This window comes from Carcharodon carcharias, chromosome 7 (genome assembly GCF_017639515.1).
Source record: "Carcharodon carcharias isolate sCarCar2 chromosome 7, sCarCar2.pri, whole genome shotgun sequence".
Taxonomy (NCBI): domain Eukaryota; kingdom Metazoa; phylum Chordata; class Chondrichthyes; order Lamniformes; family Lamnidae; genus Carcharodon; species Carcharodon carcharias.
In genome coordinates this window covers 136,914,387-136,928,285 of record NC_054473.1, presented here as the reverse complement: position 1 = coordinate 136,928,285, position 13,899 = coordinate 136,914,387, and the positions used below count along the sequence as shown (strand labels likewise).

The window sequence follows — 13,899 nt, the reverse complement described above, 5'->3', positions numbered from 1 at the left end:
ATCAGTACTCACTGTATTCCTAAAATGTACCTATTAAATTGAACGTGACTATGTATACATAAAATGGATAGATTTTAATTTTTAAAAAATGTATTCCTCGCAAGTACACAGTATTTGCCATGCATATTCGAGCCACATTAGACTCTTCAAAGTATTTTTAATAAATTTCCTAAAGTAAATTGACAGTAGCACCATACTCTGGTTTAATAGCATGGTAAGGTGGCAGATTTGACAGCTCTGAGTGACAGTCTAGCAAGATCACTATAAAAACCCCATGTCTGTTTAATAGAAGAAAGGTGTTTTTTTAAAGTAGGCCAGCAGGGGGTGAAAGTACAAAGGAAGGAATGGGGTTGGTGAAGGGGGGGTAGTGGGTGGGGGAGAGCGAGAAAATATGCTTAAGATTTCAAGAGACCAATCAAACATCACATAACATCTCGGTCACTTAGAGGTTTAACATTGACATCAATGCCATCTCTGGCGGTTGTCTCTGCCATTTCCTCCTTGCCATGCTTGGCTGCCCTGTAGAGCGCTGTCTAAGAAATTCACACATAAGCCAGCTAAATACCTTCTGTAGCATAAAGCTAATTTTATTGTCATCACATCTTAGACAAAAGGTCTTCTTTGGGCAATATAAACAGTATTCTAATGGTTGTGGCCTCATTCTTTCTAATAACTCCACAAAGAAATGACACTTCCCAGAAAATGGTCACAATTATTTTATTATTCTATGCTAACTTGATAACCTAGTGACAACAAAATAGTACTAATTGGGGTTTTAGCAACAAGGGATTAATTAGTATGTATCCATTATGATTTCCTAATATGCATATGAATTCTCTTGATCAGCTTGCAGACTGTTTTTGTGAGAACCCATCTTACATTGCATTGTTTGAGTTTCAGATTTTTTTTCCTTTAAAAAAGGCTAAAATTAGTAACAAATCATTTTTGTAAAACTTGTGTTGTTCAAGCACCAGGGAATGAAATGCTTTCTTCTAGCAACAGAATTAAATACTCTCAGGTTCAGGGGAGCATGATTTAGATATACGGTATAGAACTCTTACACTGTAGCTCAAACGAATGTGTGAGAAGAACCCCCTCCTTCACCAGCATGACTGTTTCATTTCCCGTACCATCCTTATGGTCTCTCCCAGTGAGACTGCCTAATTAGTGCTGAATTATGGGCAGTTTGGAGCTGTGGTCTTCTGTTCTTTGGGAACTGGGTTGAGAATGCCAAAACATATTATACTTAAGACTCTTTACAGTCATTAGAGAGCAAGGACTTTCACCCCATCTGTTGAGGTGGATTTTTTTTGTAAAGTTCCAGAAGTGGTGCTATTTAAATTCAGGCAACAACACATGGATCCTTAATTGGCTTAATATTATTTTTCAATATTGTTATTGAACTCCTTACAGTAAATATAAAGAAACAGCTTGGAGTTGCAGAAGGGTCAGAACAAGCAGTTGAACCCAGCAGGGCATCTCCTACTATATTTGGAACAGTAATAAAATATAATGTCACAAAATTGATTAAATTGATTCAGAAATGCTTGAAATTGAAATGAGTATTTACTTCTGAAATTCTTTACTCTCTGGACTGATGTTGATTTTAATTTTTTACATACTTATTACATATACTAGAAAATGTCACCCCAGAAGGCTAATGCTAAGTAGTTCTTGACCCTCTCTCATAACCCCTAAGCCATCTCCTCATTTGCCTGCAGACGTGGTTTTGCTCATCAGTCCTGCATGTCTCCCATTGACACTTGCTCTCATTCCACTTTGTTGAAGAAATCTGCACTGTGAACACAGTTTGACATTTCCTGACATTTCATGAACTAATTACACTACAAATAATTAAGCATGTTCACATCTGTAACAAACGAAGGCAAAATGGTTGTCAGCACCAATGATTGATGACCTCCCTGAGACTTTATCTGATGAGATTCTCTCCACTACAGGCAGACCTGGATGCCAGCATGTTTGCAATAATGCCTTCAGCCCTTTTCATCTGATCAAACCAACAAAATGCTTTAAGAAAAGTATGGGAAAATTAATGACTACAATGAAATATTTGCATTTTTTCCAGGCTAGAAAAACAATGAACAAGAGATGTGACAACCTCAATTATTTGGTGGTGCTAAAAGCTTGGAGACAGCTCCTGCTGGAGAACGCTGCTGGGAAGCCCTAGGGTGTCAAACAGGCTGTGAAAATGGCAGGTGACGAGGACAACCCTTTTACTTAGAAGCGACCCATAAGCTCAGCCACAAAGAACAAAACACTAAGGGACAAATTTTATGCTAAGGAAAATGTGTCACCTCCATAAAACCCTTTTGGAACTCTTATCAATTTGCTGAAACACATGACAGTGCACTGTTCAACCTAGTTCACAACAGTCAACGCTTTACTAATACAGAACTGCCCTGTTAAACATTTCCTCTGCTGATCCTGTACAACTATTAATAAATCTGCACTGGATATAAATTCTAAAGTGGATTAATTGAACATGTCTGTGAAGGTAAGAATCTAATTTATTAGGGATAAATAACTATTAGAGCCTTTAAAATAATTTATCTAAGATCATTTTTCTTTTTAGTGTGTTTTGTTGTCTGATGACACTAGACATTTAAAAGTCAGTTTAATTGTTTGTGAAAAGAACATGTAACCAGTAACAAAGTCTATCTTCTCTAATTCACCATAAATTAATTTGGGGCTTTTGTCCTTCTAATATATTAAACAGCGATGTGGTACATCGATAAAGGGTATTTTCCTCTTTGGTATTGCTGGATGCAAAAATATCTTAGGATAGAAAAAACGTACATTTTTGGAACTGTTTCAGCTGCTGCGTTTCAATATTTGCACGCTGGCAAGCTAATGCCTTTCTAGAAAATAAATACTCACATCAATCAATCCTACATTGTGCCAATTGGAATCTAAATTGTTTTTGCTGTCTCTTATAAATTCCTTCTACAGATTAAATGATGATGCATAAAACTAACTGAGCACGGCTGAAACTGGTGAGTTTAATTTTGTTTGTATAGATTTTGGAGTTGGATAAGTACTGTATCAGTGTCCTCCCTAGAAATTTGGTGACATGAAGTGGGTTAGAGCTGGATACATTTTAAAGCACAGTCGTTTAACGTTAAAAGGCTTGGATAATACATGAGTTAAATCAAGAAATATGGCACAAAGCTTTTAAGCATTTTCCCAAGACAAATTATGCAATATTGTTTCTATATGTGCAAATAGTGGTCACCGAGTCTAAAGGCCATTAGACTAAAAACGCATCAAGACTAGTGAAATGCTCACATAGTGAAATAGAATGAATTTCCTCTACAAAAACTTAAAGATTTCCTACTATTTTCAAAGGATGCTACTGTCAAAAAACATGTCTATTTGTCTGGGGCAGGCAGAGGAGGGGGTTAATTGGTGGTATGAACACACTTGCATGACTCTGGTTAACTAGCTTGGTCTTTGTTGTCTGTGTTCTCCGTTATTGTTTTCACACTCAGAAAGGTTGCAGGGCTTCTCTGTGGTATGACTGGCCTAGAAATTCTGGAACACTTAGTCTATGGTTGGTACAGACAAATAAAAACTCAATGACATTAGTTTAACCTCAGAAAAATAAATTACTCTTATCTTTGTTGCCACTGAAAACTATCTTTTAAGCTGTTAAGCATATTTACTGCTACTTCCGGGCCCAGATTGGTTTTTTTCTTAAATGACAACAAAAATCTATTGTTGAAATCTGATCAAATAGGTGAGCACAAGTCCCATATCTTACCCATTACCAAGACCACAAACTGCCACATTTTTACCATAATCTGCCTCTGTTCCTACCACATTGCTGAAGCCCTTCTCCCTGCCTTCTGCACCATCAATATTCTCCAGGCCAGCAAGTTCAACCCAACAAAAATTCTAACTCATCAAATTCTGCAACTTTCATCTTATTGTGTGCCAAGTTTCTATCACTCATCATAATGCTTTCACCACTAGCTCCACATCTCCCAACATATTTTCTAATTTCTGGTACTCATTTACAAATCCGTCCATGACCTTGACCACCCTATTTCTGCAACCTTCCCCAGTTCAATGTTTTCTCTAGTTCTTCTGACTCCAGGCTAGTGTGTCTTGCACCCCTCTGCACAACATTCTACCATCAGTAGCAGAGCCTTCAGCCTTATTTCTCTAGTCCTCTGTCATGAAAATATAATAATTATCATAATATTATTGTAATTTATTGTAAAGGTAGATTAATAGTGCGGCTGGGAGTAGTTTCTGTGCGTAGGTGTGTGTGTAGGTTTTAACTGAATTGCAGACAGCTAGTCTGGGTGCTTTGATATATCAGAAGGGAAACTAGGTTTGAAATATTAAATACGTAAACATGGTTGAAGTTTGAGAATGGGAGGTATGAAGAACATTTGCATTTTTAGATAATAGTGAATTTCAAAGAGATGGCAGAGTATTACACCTAGCCAAAAGAGGCTAAGCCAAACAGTGTGTTCATTTTACCCAAATATTACTGATAAGATGAGTGCTATGAAAGATTTATATTATGGAAAAAGTAAAGTTGCAAGACATATTGGGACTATGGGATTTACATTAAAAAGGGGGAAACTTGTATAAAGGAGATGAGGTTATGTGTAAGAAGAAGGCATTTTAAGATCTAGCAAGTGTGAAAAGCCTCCAGCCTTTATGTACCAAGCTGCTGTCTCCAGGAACCGAAGCTAAAAGAATTCATTTTAAATATCACTGTCCAGGGTATTGAGTGCTTTGCCTGGGTCTGTTGAAATCTATGTTGTTTTACTGTTGCCTTAACAGAGGTGTAACTGGGGCTACATTAATCAGGGGAGCCCGGAGTTATCATAACAGTAATCTGTAAATCTATGCATGTACTTAAAATCATTTCTTTTATTAATAAATGCTTAATTTAGTTTTGTAAAAAAAATCTCCAAGACTCAGTGGTCTTATTACTACATAATTAAAGGCATGCATCGCGAAATAAAAATGCAATTGCAAAACACTTGTGGCAGCTGTTTCAAGTTTCCCTCTGGGATTTGAGCAGCTCAGCATTTACCATCCACTGTGCCATAACACCCTCCTCAAAAAACCTCTTCATAGATTACCTTCTGGTGCCTTCTGTCATCTGCTCTAACTCTGCTGGCCTTGTGGCTGAAAAGAGACATGAAAGGAGATGGCAGAGCAGGTCACGAGGGTCTCCCTGCAGATATGGGAGTAAATAAAGAAGTTCTTTTCAGATATCTGCTGAAGTGCCAAGGTAAATAAATTGTTATGATCTCCATAAAGACCGATAACTATTAAAAAGAAATTTGAACTTCAATTAATAGCTGAAAGGATGATACAAAAATATTTCATGTTTTAAGACTTTTACTGTAACAAAAGGCTAAAAGCCTTTGACTAAACACTATATTTGTTGGCAACTTATACTTTAAACCACAAAACAGAACATTCCCATTTTTTCTTTTAATACAACTGAAAACATACTTCAAAGATATGCTTTACGCTGTCCTTTAAGTAGACATTCAATTCTCCCAGGACCAGTCTAAGGTGATTCTTAGCTCCAGAGGGTTTACTTCTGTTCTTTTCCCTTCTCAGCCTGGGAACTTTTAATCTCATAATTGTCCTTCACTCTGAGTTTTTTCCCTGGAGATCCTTCCTCTAGTGCAAACTAGGCGCATCTTCCAACCTCATGTAATTGGTCTTTACAATGCGAGCACAATCTCCCATCTGCAGTCCTCATGATGAACTACAGCACCTTGCTGCCTATAGTTGCTCTACCTCTCCAGGATTCTGGCAGATTAACCTTGTCTGTGAGTTTTCATGGATATCTCAGAAACACCTCCCTTCTCAAAGCCTATCTCTATAGCAACATAAATCACATGAGCTTTGTATCCAGGTAGACATGCTGATTAGCTATTGTTGAGACCCCAACTCTCTTTTGTCTTGGAATTAAATGGACCATTTAAAGCACAACTGTTTACAACTCAACATTCTCAACACTTTTCTGGAACTTTGGAGACTCACAGTTATCTACTGCCAGCTAACTGCTGCCATTGTCTCCAAGTATAAATACTTTGCACCTTCTTCCAATAAAATAATCTGGGCCCCATTTAATCTGTAATGATCAAACCACCCCGGTTTTCTGTCAGGCAGGCTTCAAAACAGGTCACATGACCCTCTTCATTTGAGCTTAAATTAAAGATACAGTCCCAATGCATAACAATCTTATAAATCTCATAATTGTAGCAAGATTCTTCTTTGCTATGCGGAATCCCTCCCTCTCAGGGATACCTGATGAAGATGACATTTTTCCCTTCCCAATTCAACACCCACAACATATTTGTAGTGGGGCCCCAAGCACCTTTCATATAGTATTTTCAACTTTTCCTGCAACTTGGTACTGCCAACATAAAGGCCTATCTAGGAAAGTGCTGCCCTCAGAAAAGGGGTGTTTTGTGCATAGGTGTGGGATGTGGGATGCATTCTTCTAATATTTTTATGGTTGCAGTTCAAGACTGTGTATAACCAAAGCGTATGCAGACAAGTGGCAGATTTCCTATTGTTACACCACATGAGGAGATGGTTGTCATTCTCTCCCTCAGAGAACTGTGAAAAGGACACTGAATTTAGAGGCATGGTGCCACCAATTAGCAAGTTATCCTCCTTTCCTTGATATTTTTCCACACATTCTGTCTTTCTCTTCCCTGTGTCTACACTTGTAAGCTGCTGCATCACATTTTGAATGATGTAAAAGGATTGCCATACATTGAATTTAATTGTTCTTTTTTCTTCCTCTAGGTTCTTTCCAAAGTTAAGGCAGGAACAGACTGGTAGTAATGTCTCTCATACAGCATCACATCTTGTCTCAAGCAATCCCTGTGCCTAGCCCCAGCTTCAGTCCAGCCACTGGAACCTTGAAATAATCACTTAGTGAGTTTGCAAAAGGGGCACCAGGGGAAGAACCATTTGTATGTGTGGAGGAGCAAGTGAAGGGGTCAAGGGAGGGCACTTACAGCTGGACCAAGCTGCCAGCCCATTTACAGTCCAAAATCAAGAGGTTGGTATAATTCTGGTTCTACCATCAATTGATGTGAGCAATGGATAACAGACTCTTCCTTGACATCCACCATATACAGCATACAGCACATACCCAAGTCATCATTCTAGTGCAGCGGAAGGATTTACTGAATTGCAGAGTCTTGTGGATCAACGTACATCCTCACTATCTAGAGAGATGTCCCAAAGCATTGAGGGACTATTGTTCCTCTGGGCTGCTGTCCCACTGACCTTATTATCCTTAAGCCGCATGCTCATCTTTGTAACACAGAAAGGCTGAGCACCAAAATTCAACAATGTTAGCCAATTTTCCTGAACTGTGAAGCAGCGCTCTAGCAGAGTGGAAAAAATGTTATTTCAGCTTCCTAATTATGAGATTCAGTGTGACCTCGTTGGAGACACTGGCCTTATACATTTGTTCCACTGCCAAGCGGGGTTATGGAATAGGTGTCCTAATTCATGGGAACAATGGGTAACCTCCTCTCTAAAGAGCTATCCAGACATCCTATTGTCCCTTTCAAACAGTGCAGACTGCTTCAGTATGAAGGAATCATGAATGCTTCCTACATAACATGCACTTACATGCAGGTGAGGTTTTAGTGGTCCAAGGCCACCTCCAGGTTGAGAGCATGGAGGCCTTTCCTACTTGTGTTTTAAATTATGATGCAGAGTCCTGATGGCTATGAGTGCCATATCTATAATATTCCGAAATCTTGAAAAGGATGTCAACTGATTGAACCTCTGGAACTACTCCTGTTGCTGTATCCTTACCACTGGGAAAGACGTACGATGATTGTCATGTGCAAACGTAGAATCTGTTACTTGATTGATACAGATGTGAACTGAAGACTAGCTGATATGGTAGAAGTCCCCTGACATTATATTGAAAGGCACATTTGTGCAATTAATAAGGCCTAAGTTATCAAATTGTGCTGTAGAGATGAAAAGTCTTAATTTGTATGTATAATTCAAATGTTGTTAAGAAGTCTTTAAGTTGGCATCTCTTTAAGTACCCAACTACTGTAATGTAGCATTAAGAAAGAACATGTGGCGTTATAGCTAGGACACATTTACACATTTAGGCTCCAGTGAGTCTAGTGCAGCAATAAACAGAAGCCAAAGCTGGGATGCTGATTGGATAGAAGTATGACACAGGGGCTAGAATTGTAAGTAAATAGTACAAGTTAAGGCTAGTTTGTTGTAGGGAAGCCAGAAACATTTTTCCCATTGTTCAAGAATTGAAAATATTTAATTAGAAATTATTAGTTGTGTTGACATAGGTGCACATCTTGGTTTGAATGTTGTAAATGCTACCTGCAAAAAGGGTATAAAAATAGGGGAGCATCACTAGGGTTTTTATACTTGCCAGGGGATAGCATTTGTCACAGGGCACTTGCTAAGCGGTCTCTTGCTGGGAGAGAAAGTTGGGAGTTCATTTTGGGACACTTGCTAGGAAGTTATCATCTGCATAAGACATTGCAGTCAGTAGGTAATTGCCATAGGTTGGGGATTGCTATAAGAACCCAGAAGTGACTAAATTGTCATATGCTAGGGATTGCTGTAAAAATCTAGAACTAACATAATTATCATCGGATTGGGGGTTGCCATAAGAATCCAGATCAGTTTTAGAATCCAGTATTAGGGCTAAAGTAATTGTTTTAAGAAAATGTGAACAGTCTTTGTCAGGAAGCTGTTTTCAACTTGAGAGAAGGCAGAGAGAGAGACAGAGAGAGAGAGAGAAAGAGCGCTCAGCAGCCGCTGTGAAAGATGCAGCTTTGTCAGTTAGGGTAGACTGGGAAATTACAGTTGAAGTCTTGTAGTTACAAAGGGGATTAAGTATGTTAGAGTTAAGTTGACTAAGTTAAAACCTTGAAGAATGTCATGAGTCGAGGCAATTTTCAAGGAACCAAGAAGAATATTACAGAAGTCCCAGGATCCAAGGGAAAGACAGTGTACTATGTCATATCCTGACTAGTGAAATGTTAAGTATTAATCTTTGTTGTCCAATAAGCCTTGTTAGTTTGTGTTCTAAATTAGTGATTGTTCTTTTTGCCAATAAAGTTATTCCCTGACAAGAATTTTCTTACTCTGGGGTTTAGTTTCGAGTCCAAATCCCAATACCATATCATCAAATGATAAGTTGGTTGACACTCAGCAGCAGATGAAAGAGTCACAGTATTTGCCGTGAAACAGTGGTGCCAAAGAATGGTTTCATTGAGCATGCTGAGGTTCGTAGATGAGGGTCCAGGGATAGCAGAAAGGCTGCACATACCAGCCGAGGTGTCTTTGCATCTGCAGATGTTGGCCCATCGTAAAATGGTACTTATCATCAAGATCATGTTTTAGAGTGGCAGTCTCATCCTCCCCACTTTCCTGGGTGGCATTTTGATTACAGTAGGAATGATCCCTTTAAGGAGAAGTATGCCAAATTCTGTGGAGTCCAAAAAACATGTGTGAAGAACTCCTTGAAACCTTTGGAAACATTTGCTGAAAAATAAACAACTTTCCAAAAAGACTTCCTTCCTCGCGTTAAGGTGGCCTTTGGAGTTGATCTCACTGGCTATAACCAATTTATGGCTAGGGCCATTCCCAGGGGTAAAGCTTGTGTTTAATGGTGTGAAGCTCAGCGGGGCTCCATCAGAACCAAATTTCAATACATTTGTGATTCCTACACATATCTAACACACAGGGATGAATTTTCCCATCTGAAATATATTTCTGCACAGTGGGACCATTTTTGGGTCGCAAACCTAATTGTCATAGTAGCAAGACTGCTGGTACAATCTTCTGGGAGGTGTCCAATTAAGAGAACATCTTTAGGATTGCTATCCAATTAGGGGCAAGGGCGTTGAAGTGCTGGGACAGTGGCTCAATGGCTGTGCTGGCAAGGGAGTCCGGCAGCCTTCACTGTGTCTGCAGTGGCAGTGCTGCTGGCGAATGGGATGAGAAAGGGCTGGATAAGATGGAGGTACAAAATGGCTTCAGGAAATGGCAGCCACTTCTTCACCATTAACATTATCCATGACATCGGTGTCTGGGAAATAATCATGCAATTGCCAGCCTCTGCTTGTGGATGACCTTCAGCATGCAGATCGCATATTTTTTCATGGCGCTCTGACATCCTGCTGTGCACTCACCTCCTGTGAGTTGACAAGCTGCAGACACTGCAAAATTTCATTGTTCCCAAAAATGCCTGCTAATTGCTTCATTAACAACCTCAATTGGCTTTCCATCATTCCTGGATGGGTTGCCATCAGTGCATAGAAGCCGTCTCTGGCAAAAGCGGGAGAAGGTGGGAGCACTTTGGCATTCTCATCCAACGCCATTTTTACAATTTTCCTCATTTCCCTCCTCTCCCCACCAGCTCCAAACCCACCTGCAAGGGTCAGGGAAAGGTTCCCCCACAATTTCCAAATTAGACCCAATCTGTGCCTCCAAAATTTAGCAGAACATCACCCAGGCATGCAAGGGTCCAATGGCCAGGTTTGTAAGCTGCTCTCGCGGCATGTTTGACCTCATTGGAGAAAATCAGCCTCACGGATTTGACCTTTAAGTGGTAAAAATTAACACAGTAGCATAACGAAACATCGCAAAGTGCTTCACCAGAGTATTATAAAACAAAATATGATACCGAGCCACATAAGGAGATACTAGATGAGATGAGCAAAAGTTTGGTCAAAGAAGTAGGTTTTAAGGAGTGTTTTAAAGAAGGAAAGTGGGGTAGAGAAGCGCAGAGACTTGGGAGAACATTCCAGAGTTTAGGGCCTAAGCAATAGAAGGCATGGCCACCAATGGAGGAGCAATTAAAATTAGGGATCCATAAGAAGCCAGAATTTGAGGAGCACAGATATTTCAGAAGGTGGAGCTGGAGGAGGTTACAAAGATATGGAGGGGCCATGGAGGGATTCAAAAATATGGCGTTGCTTGACCGGGAGCCAATGGGGGTCAGCAGGGATAGGGGAATAGGACTTGTTGCATGTTAAGATACTGAAATATTTAGCATAAAATAAAGAAAACAGATTTAAAACAAAATTAAAAACCAAGTATCATCTGATATTTATAAAGAATTTTAATTTTATCCTGTAATTGTTAGCAAGCCTTCTAAGAAGTTTATAATGAAGTTAAATTGAAAGAGAGGTTAAGTAAGGTTGCACCTTTCCATGCAAGTATTGGAGGTGCAGCATCTGCCCTTTATCTCCAGTGTCCAAAACGCCAAACATTCCTTTCAGGTGAGACAGTAACTTACATGTACTTCTTTCAATTTAGTATACCATATTCGCTGTTCACAATGTGGTCTCCTCTACGCTGGGGGAGATCAAACGCAGACTGGATGATCACTTTTCAGAACATCTCCATTCAGTCCACAAGTATGACCCTCAGCTTCCAGTGCCTTTCATTTTAATTATCCATTTTGTTCCCACCCTGGCCTTTCTGTCCTCAGCCTTCAGCAATGTTCTAATGAAATTCCACGCGACTTCAAGGAACAGCACTTCACCTTTCAATTCAGCACTTTACCCCTTCTGCACTCAACATTGAGTTCAACAATTTTAGATTGGAACCCCTGCCCCATTTTGTTTCCTTTTTCTTTGCTGGTTTCTCTCTTTATTCCTTTGCTGTTGGATGGCAACTATTCATGATTCTGCTATTCATACCTTCTCTAGATACACCTTTTATTTCTTTACTTGTCCCATTACCACTGCATTTGGCCTTGCACAGTGAACACTTTTATTATATAATATCTCCTGCCCTTCATTCTGACACAGATATTCACTTTTGTTCTTTGTCCCAACTTCCCCCACCCCCTTCACGTGTTCAAAGTCAATTACATTTCTAACTTTTCCCATTTCTGATGAAAGGTCATAGTTCTGAAACAATGGATGGAAATTATCCATGTGATGAGGGTCCTTCCCATTGGTTGGAAATCACTGGGATCCCCACATTGCTTTTCTCCGGAAGGCCTGATGCTATTTAAGTGCAGTAAGGCACTTACCTGGCCAATGATCAAGGCCCTTTCATGAGACCAAGGCCCAATTCAGGTGGAACTATCAGGCTGGCCAATTAGAGTCCAGCAGCTTTCACATTGCCAGCAGCACCAGTGGGACCAATAGCCACTGCCGGTAATGATCTGAGGGTGGGGATGGAGTCACCGGCAAAGGAGGGAGGGGGGCCTGATGCAAGGACAGGGTTGTAGCTTTAAGTGGGACCCCCCCCCCCTTTCCCAATGTCACGTTCCTCGATCAGGCATTGGGTGCCTGTCAACCAGGGATCCCCTCAGGTTTGCTGGTTGGCTTTTGGGAAGCACAGGAGACTTATGAATATACTGTTAGACCCCCTGAGCCACCATTAAATCCTAGTGGGTTCAGAGATTTAAGTGGCTCATTAATGAGCCTAATTGACATCCCGCTGTAAGTTGGTGTGATTCCTGCATCAGGCCTTTTTCCCACCACACTAAATGCGGAACAATTTTCTCTCTGCTGGGAATTGGGCGTGGGTCCTGCAACATGATTCTCCCGGCCCTGCCCACCCACCCCAGCAACATGCCCGCTCTGGTGGGCTCTATTAAATTCTGCCCATTAACCCTGTTTCTCTTTCCATAGATGCTGCCAGACCTACTGAGTATTTCCAACATTTTCTGTTATTATTTCAGATTTCCACAATCCCCACCATTTGCTTTGATGTGGTCGATGTTCTTGTTGTAATTTTTATGATATACTCACCAATAATCAAGTGAGGCTGCGCTGTGAATTTTAATGTAAAAACAAAAAGCAAATATTGCATTCTGGATAATGGCATGAGGCCAATATGTGTGAATAAACAAGAGCCCTATGGGAGGATTTTCCCTTCCTCAGGCGGGCGAGACGGGAAGGGTCCAGGAGCGGCCGCGTAACAGTCCACCACCCACGATCGGGCCCTGACCACAATTTCACGCTAGCTGGCCATTTAACAGCTAGCCACCGTGAATTGCACGCTGAAATGCCCAGCGCTGCCTGGGTGAGGGGCTCCCCCTCTAATCACCCGACGCATCGTGAGCTACTTCACGCTCATGCATGTCTGGTTCACGCCTGCATGCCGAGCTGAAAATCCAGACCCTAGTTTTAACCAAACCCACCCAGCAGGAATGGGGGATGGGGATTGGGTGCAGGTAGAATATCTGTTTCATACTCTGTTGGATTTTACTCGCGTTGAAGCTGGCTCTAGCTCATGCGTTCCATATAATTGTAACCTGCTATATCCTGCATAATGTTGCTATCCAAAAGGAGTTCCTGGGAAAGTGGCCTGAGCTTCTTTTGAGGCAGAAGTACATGAAGGAGAGTATTAGGATGACCAGCGCTCAGAGGACTCTATCGTAACTATGCCAGAGGCATCAGAGGACGTCTTTGATGTGTTTTCTTCTATTTAACACAGTTACCTTTGTCAATAGTGCCTTAAAGGACTAATAAAGGACTAATCTTTCAATACTCACCATTCAATCTGTACCCTCCCAGGAACATCAGACTTCTTTGTCATTACATGACCATACCAATAATGATCACCTGATTGTATAAGCCAGTATGAAATATGCTTGCCCCTCCTTTCTTGTCTCGGATTCCCCTTAATATTAGAGCTGACAAAAGTGCACATTCTCCTAATACAAGTTCTAAAGTGAACATAAGCCATCCTACTCTTTCCTGATCCTACTCTTTCCTGATCCTATGCTTCTCCGAGGCTTTAAACGTGTTCCTTCAATTCTTGTATTTCTCCTAGATGCAACCTGAAAGCCAATATTACAAGAGGCAGTTGGCTGTTTCTGTGCTAAAAAAGGCATATGGGGCAATGGCCCCAGTG

General features: G+C 40.6%; 1 long non-coding RNA gene across 1 annotated transcript; it reads left to right on the top strand.

Annotated features, from left to right (window-relative positions):
- The first annotated feature begins 2,158 nt into the window (after nucleotides 1-2,158).
- LOC121280249 lies at nucleotides 2,159-9,152 on the top strand. Its single transcript, XR_005943571.1, has 3 exons — nucleotides 2,159-2,515; nucleotides 2,971-3,014; nucleotides 6,817-9,152. It is a non-coding gene; the product is annotated as an uncharacterized LOC121280249 (long non-coding RNA).
- The last annotated feature ends 4,747 nt before the right edge of the window (nucleotides 9,153-13,899 follow it).